Here is a 9,252-nt window from a genome sequence, read left to right on the forward strand (position 1 = left end):
AAAATGTTTTCTACACTAAATGTATAGTCACTAGTCATTTCTGACCCTCAATTTCCTCTTCCATAAAGTGAGTATGAGAATAATAGCACTTATTGCATAGTTGTATACAAATATTAAATAAGATAATTGTAAATTGTTTAGCAATGACCCTGGTACACAGTAAGCACTCCATGAATATTAGCTACTAATATCATTATAACCAGAAAAGCTATTTTTGTGTAATTCAATTCAATGGTACATTGAGGTAGAAAAAAAAGGGTTTAGAGTTGAGCTGATAAAGAATAAGCAAAGCTAGTGAGAAGAAAAACCCTAAAGGAGATACATCTTGAACAGTAGAAAAGACCCTAGAGGAGATACATCTTGAACAGTGAATTAAAGAAAAGAAAATATAAATTGGGTGAGTGGGTAAGAAAATAGTACAAGACACATACAAACAGACAAAATTAACTTTTAAGTGAAAATAGAAGCCTAGTTGGTTATAATAAAACATTCCATATAGTAATTTGGCATATTGACAATCAAATGTTATAATTTAGGATTCTTGTTTTTCAAGGTAGTCTTCTTCAGTCATGAAGAGTAGTTGTATTCAGAAGTTGAAATGATCAGCAACCTGAATCCACTATTGCTAGGGTAACTCATACATAGGAGCTTCATATTACTCTTTTTTATTTTGTTTCTAATTTCTGTCTTGTATCAGAGTTTTAATTAAGATTGTAGTCTTTATCATCTTTGGCCTATAGTTCCAGTCTTTACATGGTTTATTGGTGATTCATCTGGATGAAGAAAATTTATGCTAAAAAAACACATTTTAGCATCTTTTGTATGACAATTCTTGGGCTCAGTGCTTTATTTCAATTACCTAAGTCAATCCTTACAATATTATAATCCTCATTCTACAGATGAGAAAACAGAAACACAGAAGATGAACAACTTACCCAAGGCCACATAACTCTATTAAGTGAACTGGATTTTGAATTTAGGCAGTTTCATACTAGAGTTCATGACACTATACTGCACTGCTTCCTTATAGAAAAGTTCAGCAACTGATGATAACTTACCTGACACACAATAAATACTTGGTTTAGTAAACATTTATTGAATGAATAAGAGAAAATGAATGAATTAATGTAGATAGCCAAATCTGTAGGACAATCTGATCATGTTAGTATAGTAATGAAGAAGAAAGCTGGGCAATTATCTATCATAGTTAATCAATGTAAATTACCAGGCAGGACAAATAGCTCCCTTTTGACTCAGTAATACCTTTTTTTTTTTTTTTTGCCTGAGTTGTTCTTATAATTGCCAAAACCAGACACTGAGGATTTCCTAAAACAAAGTGAAAAGAAAAAAGGATAATTTCAGATTCAATTGATACTTGACTCGAGACCAACATTCCACATTTCAAATTATTTCATAGACCAGTGCAATCTAAATTTATTACTAAAGATAGCAGTATAATGATAGTCAAGGTAGACAGGGTTGAAAGAAATCTTAAATCTAAACATTTAACTTTTTGGACTAATTTGTAATATTTTTATTTGGATGCTCTATACTGCATAATTCAAGCTTTACTTCATACTATGTATGTGTATTCTATTTGTATTGGGTTTTCTAGTTTGACAGTAGATATTTTTTCAGTTAGTTGACCTATTTCCAAGTCTCTTTTTTTAAAATTTTATAATAGATAGAATTAGCCCTAATTTAGATTTCACACTGCCTGTGTATAGATAGAGAAATCATTCCATTAGAGAAGAAAAGGGAGATATTACATAGGAAAGGCATTTATATTAAGTTTCTCTTAGTTTCTGAGAAAATGGCAAGATTAACAGTAATGTAATTAGAGTCTCCATTACAAGGCAGCCAAGTGTAGTCATGGATTTTACTAAGTTACTGCCACTTGGGTACTTCGGGTCCAAATTGGATTGCCTCAGCCAAGGCATTCATAGGCATCTCTCTTTCTCTCTCCTTCTCCTTCTCTCTATCTCTTTATCATCTATCTATCATCTATTATTATCTTCTATTTATGTATAGTACTAGATTCTCATCTTTAAAACAAGGGAAATGAGGAATCTGAAACTTGAATACTGTATTCCTGTTTTTGTTTGTTTTTCAAGGCAGCTACGCTTTACTTAATAAAATTGGTAAAAGACATATAATTGCATTTTGCTTTCCCTATTCTCTAGCTCTTTTTCAAAGGTAGATCAGACAATATTCTATTGAGTCAATATTTACTTGAAAGAAATGATCATCAGTTTCACTACAGAGGAAAATTAAATAAGCTCTTAGTTTGCTGATTATGTTCTCAAAAACAAACTAGCATCAAAATGTTCTGTTTTACTGCCTTTGTTTTTGCATCAATAAATATTCCTTGAGTATTTGACAATTAACTCATCTGTGTACATTTTGAAATAACGACCATCTGAGAGATTTTCAAGCTATGATATTAGTTTTTCTATTCCTTTCTATATTTGCAACTCTACGCATAGTGTATATAAGTTCAGTGGCTTCAAATTTGAAACTTGATTTTTCTCAGTATAGCTGCACTAGCATTCAGCTGTGAGTATATAAGATAATAGTATTAAAAGCAACCTTCCATTCTGTTGTCATGGATGCAGCACAACCCAATACTGGTGGTACTGTATCACTAGTCTATGTACAATCTCATTTTTATCTACCAATTTTAAGTTCATTGCTTGTGAAATTCTATCACTATACTTAAAAATCCTTGCTAATTATTTGATATTTGAAGCATTTAAATATAGAATGTATTGAAAATTTTTCAATGTAAGAATATTTTTTCAATTAGCAAGCAAAGTGTTTCTGTCACTATTCCTTATGAAAATCAGCAACAGAAATTCATGAAAATTATTGCTTTTTTATTATGAAGAAATCATTTTTTTTCTTGTGTCAGTGTATACTCTTTTGTGGGTATGTTGTGTGGGGAGAGGTAGTAGTATTTTATAAATAACTGATAAAAACAGCATGTATATTTTCTGAATTTGTAGAGGACTTTACAGTTTTCATGCATCTTTTTACAAAATCTATGCCATCAATTCTAAAGAACTTATTAAGTCAGAAAAAGTACTAATGTAACTAATGTAATGTAATGTAACTAATCTTGGTAGTGAAAAAAAAATGGTCACAAGAATGCTTGCCCCAGACCTGATGATCATATCTGGACCTTTAAAAACAATACACAACTCAAAAAAAGGCAAGAATTTTAGGATTATCAAGAAATTGGTTTTTGTTATACAATAACACAAAGTATCTCTAAGGACACAGTAAACTAATTTGAGAATAGCCAAGTCCAGAGTTCATTGCCTAGAAAGTGTAATGCCCAGTAGGTTATCTCCTTAATTGTGAGTATATATTTGTTTGTTCTTGTTTTGAAAAAAAAAATCATTTTATGATTTTGTTTAATCAAAGAGGTCTATGTATTTTTTTTCCAAAAAGAGACAATTGGTATTTTAACTTCAAAATAGCAAAGAGATCCTTATGTGCTAAAAATAATATTTTTCTTTCTCTGTTAGTTTCATCCTGATAATTTGACTTTTTATGATATGAGAACAAATTTTGATAAGACACTTTGAGTCCTTCATAAAATTTTTTCAATTATCTTTTATTTGATGGCTGTCCTTCTGCAAATTTGAAAACATAAAATGAAAATTATGTAGAATTTTAAGTACTTCTGATGTTTACTTTTTATATATTAATAATAAAGTAATTTGATCCTATGTAATTAAATTTGTCCTCTGTTTTTCAATAATTTGAACTGTAGAGTTGACTTTTTTGTTATGATTATACCAAACAACTATTACCTTACTTACATAGAGACACATCAGATTATGTATTGTTTTGGTTGAGGGTAACTAGAAAGGGGGGAATTTATGGTGTGGAGAAAATTTGTCCCCACTCATAATTAAACAACCATGAAGATATATGCATCAGTCAGCAAAAGCAGGAATCAACATTATGGAGTGAAAATTAACGAGTCAAACACCCGAGCATCTACTGTATCTGCCTGCCGCTAGACACTGAAGCATGGAGAACAGGATACACCTCTATGGATGGATAGCTTTCCTTATTAAAAAAACACAGTGGGAAGCACAGTAGGGGAACATACTAAAACAAGGCTTTGTAGTAATTTTCCTGAAAGAAATTTCCCAAGATAGCAACTTGAAAAGCTTTTAATCTTATGACTAGCTATAGAGTGTGATTTGCATTAGGTGGTATTTAAAAATTCCATTAGTTTGCAACAGATCTGATATTTTCCTAAACTCTTCTCTCTTCCTTTATTTTTTTCCTCATAAAACATTTGTTTTCTTAACTCATTAAAGTGAATATATTTGTGAGTTTGAATCCCTTTAAATAACTTTCTCAATGATATATTTCCATTATTTTTTAGTTATTTCCATTTTGAATGAACAATGTGACTTAGAAATTGACATAATGATGTCACTGGATAAAATGATGAATTTTCATGCTTATATTTCCTGCTTCATTCATTTAATACCTCCCATATTTCATCAGGTGAATACTGAAGGTAATGTGACATCCTTTTACTTCTTATAAATTGCACAGAAGGAAGACTCAAGGGCTGTAAACTTACATCAGAATATTCATTTCTAATGGTTGAAAATACATATTTCAAATGTCAATTTTGAATGTCTGTTTACATCCTGAAATAGTAGTTTCTATTGTGGACTTTTTTTTTCCCCCTCAGATCCTACTTGTATTTTTGGAAAATTATTTCTTTTCTTTTGAACTTAAGTGTGTCTGTTGTTTACATTACCCATTAAATATATCTAAACAATGAAGATCTTGAAAAACTACCATCTAAAACTATTGAAAGGAGATTTTGTGATTTGTAACCCAGTGATGGAACATGGTTGTGGATATTTAATATGTTTTAAGTGAATGTCTAGTGATGTGACCAGGGTTTTTTAATATAATGACTCTCTATATATTGTACTTTTAGATAATCTTAAGGTTTTGATTAGACAAAGAGTGGAAACTGATATAATTTAGAATAAGTTAACCATAGGCAGGCTCAGAGACTTTGAATCCCAAAAAGAAAACATACAGTATTATATTTAATTATTTATCTTATTCTTATTTATTAATTGTAGATTTACATAAACCAACCCAACCATCAAGGATACACTCTGAATTTCACATGATTCTTCAGAAACTTATAAATGTAGAACTTAATCTAGCTTGACTAAGTAGTGAATAATATATACTAAGCAGTAGATAGTTAACATGCTTTCTTACCAATTTTGACTAGTAAACATTTTATGTAGACATTAATAGCAACACTTTAAAATAAAAATTGCCTTTTGAGTTTGTATTTTAAAGATACACACCAAAAAACCTATTGACAAAGACGGTTATTTACCTTCTTGTTTAGTAATATAATTATGACCTGAAGATATTTGCATTTTCCTCATGAAGAAGAGCCACAAGAATATTGCACATGTATAAGACTTGAGAGGTGGTAGGACGCCTGGGTGGCTCAGTCAGTTAAGCATCTGCCTTCAGCTCAGGTATTGATTCCAGGGTCCTGGGATCGAGTTCCACATCAGGGTCCCTGTTCAGTGGGGAGCCTGCTTCTCCCTCTGCCTGCCACTCCCCCTCCTTGTGCTCTCTCACTTTCTCTCTCTCTCTGACAAATAAATAAATAAAATCTTTAAAAAAACTTGAGAGGAAACACAGTGAAAGAATTTACTTATATGTTTTTTTTTTAAAGATTTTATTTATTTATTTATTTGAGAGAGAGAGAGAGAGAAACAGCATGAGAGGGGATAGGGTCAGAGGGAGAAGCAGGCTCCCCGCCGAGCCGGGAGCCCGATGCGGGACTGGATCCCAGGACTCCAGGATCATGACCTGAGCCGAAGGCAGTCACTTAACCAACTGAGCCACCCAGGTGCCCAGAATTTACTTGTATGTTGTCTTCATTTTAACACAAAAATGTTTTTAATATGCTGATATTAATTCTGTAATTGGCACATACCAGAAATATTTTTCCTTTGAAATAACATTTGTAAAATTCAATTTTATAATGTTGGTTTCTTTCATTATATCTGATCATTTTTTCCAGCAAATTTAATCTTCAAGTTAATTTACCTACTCCAAGAAAAAGTATTTAAAGTAACAGATTATGTGGCTAAACTGTCTTTATTTTACCTATTTGATTTTTGTTGTTGTTGATAGTAGTCTGAGATTGTATGGAAAAAACTTTCTTTTTTTACTGTGGTTATGTTTCTCAGTGTCGGGGATAAAAGATGTATATATTTAAATGATTACAAATCACTTTTGAATAGTTTTGAGAGATTATGAATTTTAAAAGAAGAATAAAGGGAGTTACTGAGATGATTATTTGGTAATGGGATGATGTATTATAAAACTCATACAACCTATCATTTTTAGTAGTTCATTTATTGTAACATCAAAACCTAACTTTAGTAGTTACAAGATTTAGACTGAAAGATATCCATTGTTTCCTTAAAAATAGAAACATATTTTTTTAGTTTGAGTTTTAAGTTAAAAATCTGATGCTCATAAAGTAATGTAAAACAGGTTTCACATCATTATTATAGTCGCTACTATAACACATGTATTTTGTGGTTCTTAAAATATCATGCACAATTAAAGTCTTAGAAATATGGAATATTTTCATGGTAAGAGAATACATTTACATTTCTACATTTCCAAAACATCAATGTGGCTGTGAAAGGAAAATACATTTCAACTTATATGCATATGTTACCAAAAATGCTTAGATCTAATTTTATTTGTTTTATATATTTTCAAAGGATTTGATAATTCCTGCAGAGAAACAGTTAATCTATTTTTAACTAAAGCTTTACTTTTATAATCTATCCAGTGCTTCAAATTCTGCCATTGATCTATGATTTATGTGATTTAAACCACCTCTTGGCTGTAACACTGGTTTCTGTCCAAGATGCTGAGTTGAATACTAATTACGAGATCAAATTTATGCTGCTGGGCTAAGCAGATGAATGAGTTCTCCATAAAGGACTCCTTTCTCCATCCCTGCCACAGTTGAACCTTAAGAAAGTATTTGTCAGAGAAAAGGATAAGGAGAGAAATAAATGAATCAGAGAAAAATGTCTTATTGTATATATTTTAGTATATTAAATAATTGTTTTTGAATCACACAGAGTCATGAATAGAGATGTGGTCATGCAGACAGAAGACATAAACCATAATTTATTAATTGTGTGTGTGTGTTTCCATGTCTGGGAACATAGAATAAATGCTCAAATTAATATTCATGACTTTATTTGAAACTCAAGTTAAATTAATTGCTAAGATCCACTCCACAGAGTAGCAAAGCTTTCATGCTTTAACTGTACTTGAAATTTCCAAGCAGCAACCCAGTATTGGACCATAGATAACAAATTATTCCATTGGAAGGGAGGGTGAATTTGTTGAGGGAGTAATTTAAGAAATGTAGGTAACTGACTAGTTTTCTATTAAGAGCAGTGGTACTCAACTGAGAGTGATATTGTCCTCCTGGGAACACTTGGCAATATCTGGACACATTTTTGGTTATCACAACTGGGGGTGAGGTGCTATTTGACATGTAGTGGGTAGAGGCCATCAATGATGCTAAATAAACATTTACAACATACAGGACAACTCCTCACAACAAATAATTATCTGGCCCCAAATGTCAACAGTGACACTCTTGAGAAATTTTGATCTAGAAGTACTATAACCTATCAGCTACTAAGTATGTTTGTAGATATTGCTGGAAAATGACAATAATTGGTATTTTTTACTTCACAAAGAAAAACCATGCGAAATAACTGGACCAAACAAATGGCAATGATAGGATGTAGAGTGGTAGGATATAGCTGTTACACAGCACCACAATCGTAGAAGAATGCAAAATTAGAAAGGCCACTATCTGAAATGTGACTATATTTCAATTAGGCCTCTGAATTTAGTTTGGTTTGACTTTTAAAAGAAGCTGGCCAGGCTTCCTTCTGCAACAGGTGTGGGTCACGCTCTCTCTCGCTCTCTTCCTGCCGCCATCTTGGTTCCGCATTCCCCTCACAAAATGCCTGGTGAAGCCACAGAAACCGTCCCTGCTACAGAGCAGGAGTTGCCACAGCCCTAGGCTGAGACAGGGCCTGGAACAGAATCTGACAGTGATGAATCAGTACCAGAGCTTGAGGAACAGGATTCCACACAGGCAACCACCCAACAGGCTCAGCTGGCAGCAGCCACTGGTATCGATGAAGAACCAGTCAGTAAAGCAAAACAGAGCCAGAGTGAAAAGAAGGCAGGGAAGGCTATGTCCAAATTGGGTCTTCGACAGGTTACAGGGGTTACAAGAATCACTATCCGAAATCTAAGAATATCCTCTTTGTCATCACAAAACCAGATATCTACAAGAGCCCAGCTTCAGATACCTATATAGTTTTTGGGGAAGACAAGATCGAGGATTTATCTCAGCAAGCACAACTAGCCCCTGCTGAGAAATTCAAAGTTCAAGGTGAAGCTGTATCAAACATTCAAGAAAACACACAGACTCCAACTGTACAAGAGGAGAGTGAAGACGAAGAGGTTGATGAACCGGTGTAGAGGTTAAGGACATAGAATTGGTCATGTCACAAGCAAATGTGTCAAGAGCAAAGGCAGTCCAAGCCCTGAAGAACAACAGTAATGATATTGTAAATGCTATTATGGAATTAACAATGTAACCATCTGAAAACGAGGACTTTTTTTGGTGTTTCAAAAGAATAACTACAGCTTGGTTTGAAATTTGTACTGTTTTTAGCATTAATAAAGTTATGGCTTCTTGTTGGATGAAAAAAAAAAGAAGCTAAGCCCCTCATTCTCCATATATACATGCATACCAACTTCATTTTTTTTTCTTTGAGGCCATCCAAATTTACATTTATGTATTGTTAATATATGCATTCACTTTTAAATTGGAGATCTGTATTCCTATTTGCATATGGGTCAGATCTTTTTAGGTATCTTTGTAATTCATGGCAATTATACAATTGGATCATTCTTGAGACAGTTGTGTTATTTAACCAGGTCTTATATTGTTTCTCCAGGAATTGACTAAGTCTCCTTTTTTTAAGATTTTTTTTTTAAAGATTTTATTTATTTGACAGAGAGAGACACAGCGAGAGAGGGAACACAAGCAGGGGGAGTGGGAGAGGGAGAAGCAGGCTTCCCGCCAAGCAGGGAGCCCGATGCGGGGCTCGA

At 32.8% G+C, this 9,252-nt stretch overlaps 1 pseudogene; it reads left to right on the top strand.

Moving 5' to 3' along the window:
* The first annotated feature begins 8,008 nt into the window (after positions 1 to 8,008).
* On the top strand, positions 8,009 to 8,794 carry LOC102733608 (nascent polypeptide-associated complex subunit alpha pseudogene; annotated as a pseudogene).
* The last annotated feature ends 458 nt before the right edge of the window (positions 8,795 to 9,252 follow it).

Source organism: Leptonychotes weddellii, chromosome X, assembly GCF_054177405.1.
Source record: "Leptonychotes weddellii isolate Sample4059 chromosome X, ASM5417740v2, whole genome shotgun sequence".
Classification (NCBI taxonomy): domain Eukaryota; kingdom Metazoa; phylum Chordata; class Mammalia; order Carnivora; family Phocidae; genus Leptonychotes; species Leptonychotes weddellii.